The following is a 12,569-nucleotide window of genomic DNA, read 5'->3' as shown; positions in this document are numbered from 1 at the left end:
AAGGCTTTTTTTTTTCCCATTGGCAGTACATGGATTTTTTTTTTTTGCATAATACAAGGTGTAAGGTTTACATTAAATTTCAGGATTTCTTAGGTGTGTCACTCAGGTCAGTGCTTCAGGTACCAGTGATTATCAAAGGCAGTTTTCAGGGTTTACTGTAACCTTCTAATTTCCTGAAAGCAATAGTGGTTTTCCATGAACATTTTTCTTCCAAACTTCCAACTTTGTTGATTAATTTTACTTATAGTACAGCTATCTATCTATCTATCTATCTATCTATCTATCTATCTATCTATCCATCTAACATGTTTATCATCATCTATCTAATAATATTAGTCATTTTTAGCATACAACTAAGTGGCATTAATTATATTCACTATCTATTTCAGATGCAGTCATTACCACTATCTTCATAACTTTTTTATCACCCCAAACAAATTCCATGACCCAATTTTCCTCATTCTTGCAGCCATCAGCCTACAAATACATGACCACTGACACCAGCCCCTTGTACCCATACTGGCCTCGGCACCCGAGGCTGGACAATGTTATACCCCACTCTGCATCTCCTAGTTGGCCTCTTCCCTGTCTCTGGGGTCTTGGTTGCAACCACATGGCTGTTATCAAGTTATACTGTTGTTGTTCCCCTGGGGACTTGGTAGCAATTGCCCTGTGCTGGTTTGCAGTATGTGGGTTCGTTCACATGGTGATTGAGGGCTGGTTCAGCCTCTACCACAAAGACTTTCTTGGACACTAAGCTTTCTTTTTTTATTGTTTAATTTTATTTCTTTATTTGACAGAGACAGCAAGACAGCACAAGCAGAGGGAACAGCAGAGGGAGAAGCTGGCTCCCCGCTAAACAGGCAACCTAAAGCGGGGCTTGATCCCAGGATCTCGGGATCATGACCTGAGCCAAAGGCAGACTCTTAACTGACTAAGCCACCCAGGAGCCCCAAGACCAAGCTTTCTTGTCCCAACTTTGGAAAGCCTGTGCCACAGGAGGCAGCTGATACTACCTGAGTGACAACTTCACAATATGCATGGAGACCATCACAGCTTGCCTATGGAGACCACTTAGCCTATGGGTGGTGATCGCCTTTCTCCACCAGCAGCCCCTCTGCCTTGTCTTACAGCCTGTGGTCTTTGTGGATCTCCTGGTGCTCTCTTTCCTGACAGAGCATCAGGACAGATTCCAGCATGGGGAGCTGGACCACCCACTCTGCTTCTGGTTTTACTTTGTCTTCATGAATGCCCTGTGGCTGGAATCCTCATGCTTGATTCTCTAAAGCAGCTCACTCATGTCCAGAACATGCTGGATGCCAAAGCCACAAAAGCCAAGAGCAAGCAGAATTAATAAGTAATAGGCTGGGCTTGAACACTGGCTGATGAGGAACACTCCACCAGCCAGAAAAGTCCAGTTCTTACTCCCACAGGTTGGAGGGACAAAGCAAATTGATCTGTCAAACTCAGGCTGTTGGGAAAGCAACCAGAAGGGCCAGAGGCAGGAGCAGGAGAGGAGCTGTGTGGAGCTATTGCCAAGAACCACTGGGACAAAGGTACAGAAGAATCTAGGAGGTCCATGATGGTGACAGTTTTTAAAATCAGGAAATAGGGGCACCTGGGTGGCTCTGTTGGTTAATTGTGTGCCTTCGGCTCAGGTCATGATTCCAGAATCCTGGGATCAAGTCCCACATCCAGCTCCCTGCTCAGTGGGGAACTTATTTCTCCGTCTCCCCTTGCTCCTCCCCACCCCCGCTCATGCGCTCTTTCTCTCTGTCAAATAAATAAATAAAATCTCAAATCAAGCAATCAATCAGGAAATAAAAGATCTTGACCCCCCCAAGAAAAAGAAAGAAGAAAAACTCCGTGGCCACTAAACAGTAACTCCTCTTTCTCTCTGCCCCTGGTAATTGCTAACCCATTTTCTGCCTCTAGGAATTTACCTTTCTAGATATTTCATGTAAGTGGAATCACATATTTATCTTTTTGTTTTCTGGCTTATTTATCTTAGCATGATGTTTTCAGGGTTCAGCCCTGAAAACACTTTTTATGGATAAATAATATTTCTTGCATGCATATACCACACTGTGTTTGTTTATTCATTCATCTGTTAATGAATTTTGTATTGTTTTTACCTTTTGACTATTGTAAATAATGCTGCAATGAACACTGATATACAAGTATTTATTTGAGTTTCTGATTTCAGTTATGTTGGGTGTATGCCCAGCAATGGAATAGCTGGGTCATATGATAATTTAATGTTTAGCTTTCAGAGGAAGCATCAAACTGTTTTCCACAGGGCCTGTACTATTTTCATTAAAGGTACAAGGGTTACAATTTGTCCAGAACCTCACCAACACTAGTTGCTTTCTGTTTTGTTTTGTTTTTTTAATTTTATTTAATAGTTATCCTAATAGGTGTAAGTGATAACTCATAATGATGTTAAATATCTTTTCAAGTGATTAGTGGCCATTTGTTTATGATTTTTGTAGGAGTATCTGTTTAAGTCATTTGTTTATTTTTAAATAGGGTTTTTCTTCTTCTTTTTGAATTGTAGGAGTTACTTTTTAGTAAGTTAATTGTATTTATTGGTAGTATTAATATATTCTAGATTATAAACCATTATTAAATATATGATTTGCAAATATTTTCTCCCATTCTGTAAGTTGTCTTTTCACTTTCTTAATAATGTCCTTTGATATCCAAAAGTTTGTATTTTGATAAAGTCCAATTTATCTATTTTTTTTTCTTTTCTTTCAGTTGGTTTTAGTATCATATCTAAAAATTCATTGCCAAAGCTGAGTCATCAAGATTTACTCCTACATTAGCTTTAGCTCTTACATTTATACCATCGATCTATTTTGAGTTAATCTTTGTGTATGGTGTTAGGTGGATATCAACTGCATTCTTTTGCATGGAAATTCAGTTCTCCTAATACCATTTGTCGAAGAGATTATTCTTTCCCTGTTGTTTGAGCTTGGCATTCTTATTAGATCAGCTGGCCATAGATGCACATGTTTATTTCTGAACTCTCAATTGCATTCCATTGATCTAGCCTTATGTCAATACCATGTTCTTTTGTTAAGATTTGGAGGGTGTTTTGAAATCAGGAAATGTAAATCTTCCAACTTTTTTTCAAAATTGATTTGGTTTTTTAAGGTATCTTGCAGTTCTACATGAATTTGAGGATTGGCTTTTTCATTTCTACAAATAAAAGTTTTGGAATATGATAGGGATTGCATTGAATGTGTAGATTATTTTGGGTGGTATTGACATCATAACAATGGTAAGTCTTCCTGTGTATGAACACAGGATGTCTTTCAATTTATTTAGATTTCTTTAATCACTGTTTTGTAGTTTTCAGTGTACAAGTCTTTCACCTCCTTGGTCAAATTAATCCTAAGTATTTTATTCTTTTGGATGCTATTGTAAATAAAAATTTTTAATTTCTTTTTTATGTGTTCACTGTTAGTATATAGAAACACAACTTTTCGGGGCACCTGGGTGGCTCAGTCGTTAAATGTCTGCCTTCGGCTCAGGTCATGATCTCAGGGTCCTGGGATCGAGCCCCGCATCGGGCTCCCTGCTCAGCGGGAAGCCTGCTTCTCCCTCTCCCACTCCCCCTGCTTGTGTTCCCTCTGTCGCTGTGTCTCTCTCTGTCAAATAAATAAATAAAATCTTTAAAAAAAAAAAAGAAACACAACTTTTCTTCGAGTGTTGATCTTGTACTCTGTAACTTTGTTAAATTTGTTAATAGTTTTAGAAGCATTCTTGTCCATTTTTTGTGAAAATCTATATATAGTAAAATGTCATTTGTATGTACAGATAGTTTTATTTCTTTTCCAATTTGGGTAACTGTTATTACTTTTTTCTAGCCTAATTGTTCTGGCTAGAACTTCCAGTACAATGTTGAAAGAAGTCATCAAAGTGGACATTCTTTTCTTTTCCTTTTTTTTATTTTAGTAGGGAAATTTTTAGTCTTCCACTGGAGTATGATTTTGGTTGTGGGTTTTTTATAAGTGTCCTTTGTTGTGTCAGTGAATTTCCTTTATTTTCCTAGTTCCCTGTTTTTATCATGAAAAAGTATTTGGATTTTTCACACACCCCCTGTTAAGGGAGCCTGCTTCTCCCTCCCTCTCCCTCTGCTTTTCACCCACCCCCTGCTTGTACTCTCTCTCTCACTCACTCTCTCAAATAAATAAATAAAATCTTAATAAATAAATAAATAAATAAACTAGAACTTTTTCTGTAAGAAGTCGTTTGATTCTCAATTTCATACAGGTGAAATTATAAGTAGAGAAGCCACTTCAACTTTTACCTGAAAGTTTTAGGAGATGACTATTACATGTGGACTTTTTAAACATAAAAGTAAAATGATATGTTACATTTAGTTGTTTAATCATGTTTGTATTCCCATCACTTAACACTTTGGTAAAAAAAAAAAATGTTCTACTAATAAATTTTTAATGAATGATGATGTAATTAGTCGTCACATTATTTATTAGTGAAATAGTGAGGAAAATAAGCAAAGATTAATGTATTATCTATAAATTAACAAAACTCCATCCAAATGTTTTTATTATAATTAAAAAAACCTCACCTATCATATTTTAAGGCACAAAATATAATTAATTCAACACATGTTCTCTAAAGATATATGACTGACATATAGAAAATAGAATTTCTGCTGTATGGGAAAGTAACTGTCCTCAAAACATAAAGGTAAATTTAAAACTTTAATTCTACTGAGAAAACAATTTAATCACAAGCTGAGGCAATTTTTCAGCAATATCTGATTGATACATTTAGTGGTAGACAGGTTTGAACATAGCTGAATGCAGAGTTTCAAATGATGGCATGGTATTTGATTTTTTGCTCTCTCAATTTTTGATTCTGTATTCCTCTGTGTATGTTTCCTTATTAGTTAGTGATTTCCACATGGTAGATCTGGGCAACTTAAGTGTACATTCTTTTTATGTCTTTAGGTCTGGCACTTGTATGAGATGAAAAAAGGCACAAGTGATAAGACATTATGGCCATATGAAAAAAAAGGTCCATAAATACATGGTTTCTTTGTCTAAAAGAGACAGAGGTTCTGGAGGGAAAGGTTAAAGTGAATAGCAAATCCTTTAAATGTTCTATCCCTATGGGATAATCAGGGATATCAAGGAAGTTCTTGATTCTGAGACTGGAACAAGTGTGTGAGGGTCCCCTAAATTTACAATACTTTTTCTCTCAGGCCCTTCTGCACATGCAGACACACACACACACACAAATACACAAAATGGTATGAAAAAGTTTATTACTAACATAATAAGGTTTTGTGAGAGAAGAGGGCATGTGTCTCAAGCTAATCTGAAAATATCCTGAGAAACAGCACTAAGTGAAACTTGATTTGAGGTTTTTATGGTGGTTAGATGGAGGGCCAGATTTAAGGTTCTCATGAGCAGCATGGTTTGAGTCTCCTGGGGACACCAAAGGAGAAATTTTTAGAACTTTCTAATCATCAGCTCAAATTTGGGGCAAAAAAGCGGGGGAAATGAGTCTTAAAAGCTATCCAAGCGGTCCAATATCAAAAATGGATTCATGCTCTTTTATTGCAGTGTTCTTCCACAAATACAGGATATCCATAACTAATAAGATTCTTGTTTTATATATGCAAGAGATTGAATTTATGAGGAAGGATCAAGAGAATGTCTATGCTAAGTTTTGAAAAAATAATTGAAATGGAACATTTTTCTATGAACATTTTTCTATGATTATCCAAGTAAACTTAAAAGTGGAAAATCTAATATAATCAACAATAACTAAAATGAAAAAAATCTATCTCAAATAGAATTTTAACATTAGGTTAAGACAATGGGGAATTTCTACTAGATCTTAAAAAAAGAGATTGTTACTGTTATTAATTTTTCCATAACATACATTAAAGACTTTCCAAGTTTTTTAAATACATAGCAGGCAAACAGCAATAATCAATATTAAATTAGAATTAGTTTGATGAACTAAGGATGAATAAACAACTGGGAATGTTTAGATTTCTTGAAGAAGAAGAAAGGAAATAGGTCAAGGAGGAAGAGAAGGGTAAACGTATGGGGAGGATAGGTATAGTCTAAAGTACTTTTATGCATGGTCTCATTTGATTGTTACAACATCTCTATGAGAAAATGCTATTATTATTATTATTCCTATTTCACGGGCACATGAACTTATCCTAACTTATCCTATGTTACGGAGCTGGTAAGGAGCAGAACCATGACAAGAACACATGTCTGTATGATCCCCAAAATTGCATTGACAAAGATGAGTATCACCTATTTATCATTGAATGAAAAGTGGACCTTCAATGATTTCATAAAAAAATTATGGTTTATAAAGGAATTTTTCTATGTATGTATCTAAACACTCTACATATTTATCTATATAAACATATTTGCATGTATATTTGAAATGTATGTAAGCACAAAGTTGAAAAATGAAGATTATATATATCAAAATATTAATAGTGTTCATGTTTGGATATTAGAATTATCTAAATTATTTTATTTTGTTTTAAAGCTACAATTTAAAAATTTTCTTTCACTCATTTACTTTTGCAATTTGCAATTAACATATAAGCTAATTCGTTCTGTAACAAAACAAAATTATTAAAAACTCAAAAGTGGACATGAGATAAGAGAAAAGATACATAGTATTTGAATAGTTATTAAACTGGAATTTTAATTGTTGAATTATTGAGAAATAATGCATAAACATATGGAATCTTAGCTAACATATATCTATAATTTTTTAAACCAGATGGGCATTCATAGTTTTATATTTAACATTTATTTTTATTTTTCTATAGACAGAAGACCCTAAATTGTATGAAGAATAATGAGAATGAAAGTAACCACTTCATTAAATTAAATATAGGGATTTTTTTTTATCTTATGCTGTGAGTACTGACACCTCATTAAATTAAATATAGTTGTTCTTTTTTTTGATCCCATGATCTGAGTACTCTACCTTGAGAACAATTAAAGTACCAGTTACTTGTAGACATTTTATTACAAAAGTCTTCTTTTACTGATAAAACAGGCCATTCCACATTATTTTTTCTTCATTCTTGCTAACATTTCCTATATCTGTTAAAGCTTTGACTTAATTAACTTAATTAACTGGCTCTTCATTTTGGGGACCTCAGCCGTTTCTGTGTTTAAAAAAAATGATAGAATATAGTTGATGTGTTATTCTTACATTTATTCTAATTAAAAATCACCTATTTTATTTAAAAAAAAAAAAGTGTTTCTTACCTCTTCTATAGCCTGTAGTAGACCCTATTCTTCTGCTGAACTGGCACAAGTTTTAATGAGTTATCACAATTTGAAAGCGCTATTCACGGGCAGTTTTAGTTCAGTCAAATATGTCATAAGCTTAACCACCAACTATTAGAAATGTCAATACAAAATAATTGTATCAAATTGATTTGGACCTTCCCAGAAATTTTAAATGCCAAAATAACTTAAATTGTGTGATATTTTGCCAAGAGTCATTTACAACAATCCATGATCGTTAATGACAGATGAGCTAAATAAATGTTTCAAACTTATCAAATGTTTTGGGAAAAAAATAGTATAGAATAAAATCTGAAGTACATATGGCATTTTAATTGAATATTTTAAAATTTCAATCTATACCCCATCTATATGTATTTCTCAGGAACATAAAATCTGTACTCTGCATTTGTTTTTAGGTGAAAAAGGGGAAGAATGTTGATAGGTATTAATTTTTACCATTATTGTTTACAGTAAAGGTAAGCCAAATTTTCAAGAGTAATGTAAGTTCTGAGCAGAACATTGGACCCAAATCTATACTCTTGCATTTTTCGAATTTATCTTTCTAAATAAATTGTAAGGATTTTTTAGATTAAACGTTTTGTTCTATCTTGAATTTATTTCTGGTGACAAACTGAGTGTCTTGACTATAGTAGGAAATGCAGGTTGAAATCTGATTACTATTCATTTTTGTTAGATAAATGGCAGTAATATTTTCATTGAATAGGAAAATGATAAAGGACAATCTCTTTGAGAAAGTTAATTAAATTTTATTTTGATTCTGGTATCAAGTCCATTGTGAATTATTGCCTTGGAGATTCAAGGTCTTTTTTTTTTCTATTTAAGCTATGATTTACTGTATCACAGTAATAAGTTATTCTGTGATGAAATTTAAAATACATTATTGAGTAATTGATTTTTTTTTAAAGATTTTTTTATTTATTTATTTGAGACAGAGAGAATGAGAGAGAGAGAGAGAGCACATGAGAGGGGGGAGGGTCAGAGGGAGAAGCAGGCTCCCTGCCAAGCAGAGAGCCCCATGCGGGACTCGATCCAGGGACTCCAGGATCATGACCTGAGCCGAAGGCAGTCGCTTAACCAACTGAGCCACCCAGGCGCCCTTGAGTAATTGATTTAAAATTTTAAGTTTTTTTTTTATTATGATCGTATGCACTATTGAAATATATAGGAACTGTTAAGACATCATATTCATTTCATTTATGTTTAATTTATTAGATTTACACAAATTTTTCAGTACTTTGGAAGATTTAATTTGTTAGGCAAATATCTGAGTTCTTAAAAAGTAAGTCAAATACATTAATTTTTAAGTGCCAATCAAAGTTTAAGAAAAAAATAGTTAAATTGTAAACACTCCCCCACAATGGGGATTATTAATATTTTTCTGTTTTAACTTGGCAAAATCAGATTTGTGAACTAAAAAGAAAATCTTTTTTTAAATTTTATTTCATTTTATTATGTTATGTTAGTCACCATACAGTACATCATTAGTTTTTGATGTAGTGTTCCATGATTCATTGTTTTCGTATAACACCCAGTGCTCCAGGCAATACATGCCCTCCTTAATACCCAGGATGGAGCTAACCCATCCCCCCACCCCTCTCCTCTTTAAAACTCTCAGTTTGTTTTTCGGAGCTTAAGAAAGAATTATAATTTGAGATTTCTACCTTTAATGGACTGAATTTTAAAATATTAATCTCAAAACCATCATAAAATTAGTGATGTTCTTCTGTGAACAAAAAGCACCATGGAGGATGCTAAAAAGACAGACAACAACAGACAATAAATGTTATCATTTACATAATAAATCTAAAGAATGATACATAAAGGTTAGCAATTTATTTAAGTTTTGTCCATTTTAGCCAAATTTTAGGAATTTGTAACTGTATGTTTTATGAACTTCTATTTCCATGGAACTAAACATGCATTAAAAGTTAAATAATTTTATTACTTAATATCAGAATATATCTTTTGTATATTCTGCTTCAGTGCATCTTGTACACATAAAGTGGACTCATGATGCATACATGTTCACAGTTCCCATCTGTATAATTATAGCACTCTCTCTCTATATATTTCAGACCTGAAATTTTCCTTCCAGAAATTTATCTTTACAAGCTTTTATGGTGTGAGGTTTTATGTTTCTTAACCTTCATGCAGTGGTTAATAATAACATTATACCTTTTATATATGTCACAGCATATTTTGGAGATATTTCTTAAGATAAAATATAGCTCTACGTGTAATTGGACATCATTCCAGTTTATTGACAAAAGAATTTTTCCAGTTTGGGCCACTTTAAATATTTTAAATATTTGAAGGTCTTTTACACATTGGCAAATTTTGAGAGTCACACAATGGAAAGAACAAACTCTATGATACTTACTCACTTGAACAAAGTAGGTTCCAATATTTTTTATTATTAACCTCCAAAGTGTAGTGTCCTCACCTTAGCTAGCTTCCTAAGGTGATATGGTATAGAAGAAAATGTTAGAAGTTGTACTGATAAAAGATTTCAACCAAGTCTAGAAAAGTAAATTAAATTTTTAATTAAATATGGAATGACTGTTATGCATACACAGAAATGTACACACACAGAGATAGAAAGAGTACAAATAAAAAGATTTGGAGAGAGAGTACTATCAGCAAAATGGTAGAGTTTGTAGCTCCAAATGCCCACCTCTCTACAGAAACATGGAAAAAACAAGCAGGAACTGTCAAAAACAACATTGTCCTAACTCTAAAGAAAGGCAAAACTTTACAAAAACCAAGCAAATGCTGAAAGAAGAAAAATGCAACTTAAAAATGGTGGCATTTTAACTTCCTCTTTCCCCAGCCTATCCCAGCTCAGCAGCAATCTTGAAGGTGACAGCCTGCATTCTCATTGTGGGACCATGGTCCTTGGTCTTGAAGGAAGCAGAGTATATCTTATCTGCCCTTTTTAGCTCTTCTGGAGGATATGTGAAAGACTGATGCAAAGTCTTCATCACTTTTTGCCTAACTTGGAACTCTCTCAGGGTGGAAAAGTGACAGGCATTGTTCGAAACCACTGTAAGGTAAAGGAAGTCCCGCAGTTGACTAGTGTAAAAGATTATGATTAAGATATATACATTAGTTTTTAGAACAATTTGGCACTTAAAAAAAATAAAAGTCATCCACATTGGAAAGGAAGAAGTAAAACTATCTCATCATAAGTCATTAAGGAAATCCAAATCAAAACTGTAATTCCATACAGCTTCACACACACTGGCATGGCTATAATAATTTTTTTTAAATGGGAAACAACTACTGTTGATGCAGATGTGAAGAAATTGGTCCTCATACATCGCTGGTGGGAATGCAAGAATGGTATAGAAATGGTATAGTGGTTCCTCAAATAGTTGAGTATAGAATTATCATATGTCCCTGCAATTCTACTCGTAGGTATTTACTACAAAAAATTAAAATTCAACAAGTACAAGCACATGTCTAGGCATGTTCATAGCAGCATTGTTCACAATAGCCCAAAATTCCACCAATGGATGAATGGATAAGCAAGTTATGATATATGCATACAAATGAATGTTATTTAGACATGTAAAGGAATGAAATATTGATACATGCTACAATGTGGATGAGCCTCCAAAACATTATGCTAAGTAAAAAAGAGAGTCACAAGAGACCACATGATTCTATTTATATGAAGTATCCAGAATAGATAAATCCATGGAGATAGGATGTATATTGGTGGTTACCAGAGGTCGCAGAGTAGTGACTCAATAGTTAACAGGTTTTGCTTTGGAGTGATGGAAATGTTTTGGATCTAGATACAAGTGGTGGTTGCACATCAATGTGAATGTACCAAATGTCAGTGAATTGTTTGCTTGAAATGGTTAATTTTATGTTATGTGAATTTCACTTTCAGAAATTGTTTTAAAATATTTGAATAATTTTTGTTTATTATTGATCATGAATCCTTGGATATCATTTCCTGGAACTTGCATTTCTAATAATTAGTTTTAGAGACTTAGATGTGATCTATTTGACATAAACCAAAGTTCCTCTTTAACTCAGTTTGTAGGCTACTTCAAATTCACCAGACTTTATTCATGTTGAAATGTTTGTTGGATGAAAAGATAATGAACAGATAGATGGAAACAGAGAATAAATCAAATCAAATGCAAATCAATACATTTCATAAAGTTAGCTGAATAATATTTTACTTTTTACTAAAAGTAAAAAATGAAGGCTGATCATATTACAATTATAAGTAATACATTTCCGACCAATTCAAAGTCCTTCATCTTATTTTTCCTTTATAATCAGATATATCCTTACAAGTCGTTGGCTTATCTAGACTCAGTTACCATCTAGCCTCATTGCTCATGTTCCTCCTTGCTCCTCTTGTAATGGTCATATCAGATTTTGTTCAGTTACTCTATAATTCTCTGCTTTTTAATTTTTTTTCCCTATGGGGCTCTTGTATCCCTTTAAGGCTCCTGAAAAAATTCTCCCTATCTCTTCATAGACAAAGCCCCTCATGAGTTTAATGAACTGATGCATTATTTATGTCTTATTTCTTAAGTTCATTGACTATATTTATCTTCTTGACTACCATTTTACTACCGGCATGTATGCATTTGGTAAAGTGACTAAATGTATTAAGGTTTAGATAGGGGAAAGGGTTCAGAGAGAAAGACCGGCCAGTACAGGAACAACTATTATAAACCATGTAGAAAATGGGTTCCATTTTTATGCGATTATTTCTTTTGGTTTAAGTATTTGGTTAAGATTTTATATTTGAATACTTGTTATTTATTTAAGATACATTGAAGTTATGTATTCTCCTTTAGTGGTTTATTTCTTTGTTGTATTTTATTTTATTTTATTTTATTTTATTTTATTTTATTTTATTTTATTTTATTTTATTTTTACTAAATACCCATGAAAACCTCTGTCTCCCATAGTTATCTGATATGGTTCATGGACAATGCCAGGAACTCTACACTACAGGATATTTCTTAAATCACATCAGATATAAAAAAAGATTAGTTCGAGGCGCCTGGGTGGCTCAGTCGTTAAGCGTCTGCCTTCGGCTCAGGTCATGATCCCAGGGTCCTGGGATCGAGCCCCGCATCGGGCTCCCTGCTCGGCGGGAAGCCTGCTTCTCCCTCTCCGATTCCCCTTGCTTGTGTTCCCTCTCTCGCTGTGTCTCTCTCTGTCAAATAAATAAATAAATAAATCTTTAAAAAAAAA

At 33.6% G+C, this 12,569-nt stretch overlaps 1 pseudogene; it reads left to right on the top strand.

The window, feature by feature from the left end:
• The first annotated feature begins 487 nt into the window (after positions 1 to 487).
• LOC102747123 (3-beta-hydroxysteroid-Delta(8),Delta(7)-isomerase-like) lies at positions 488 to 1,354 on the top strand (annotated as a pseudogene).
• The last annotated feature ends 11,215 nt before the right edge of the window (positions 1,355 to 12,569 follow it).

The sequence above is a fragment of the Leptonychotes weddellii genome, chromosome 8 (assembly GCF_054177405.1).
Source record: "Leptonychotes weddellii isolate Sample4059 chromosome 8, ASM5417740v2, whole genome shotgun sequence".
Classification (NCBI taxonomy): Eukaryota; Metazoa; Chordata; class Mammalia; order Carnivora; family Phocidae; genus Leptonychotes; species Leptonychotes weddellii.
This window is presented reverse-complemented; position numbering and strand designations above follow the sequence as displayed.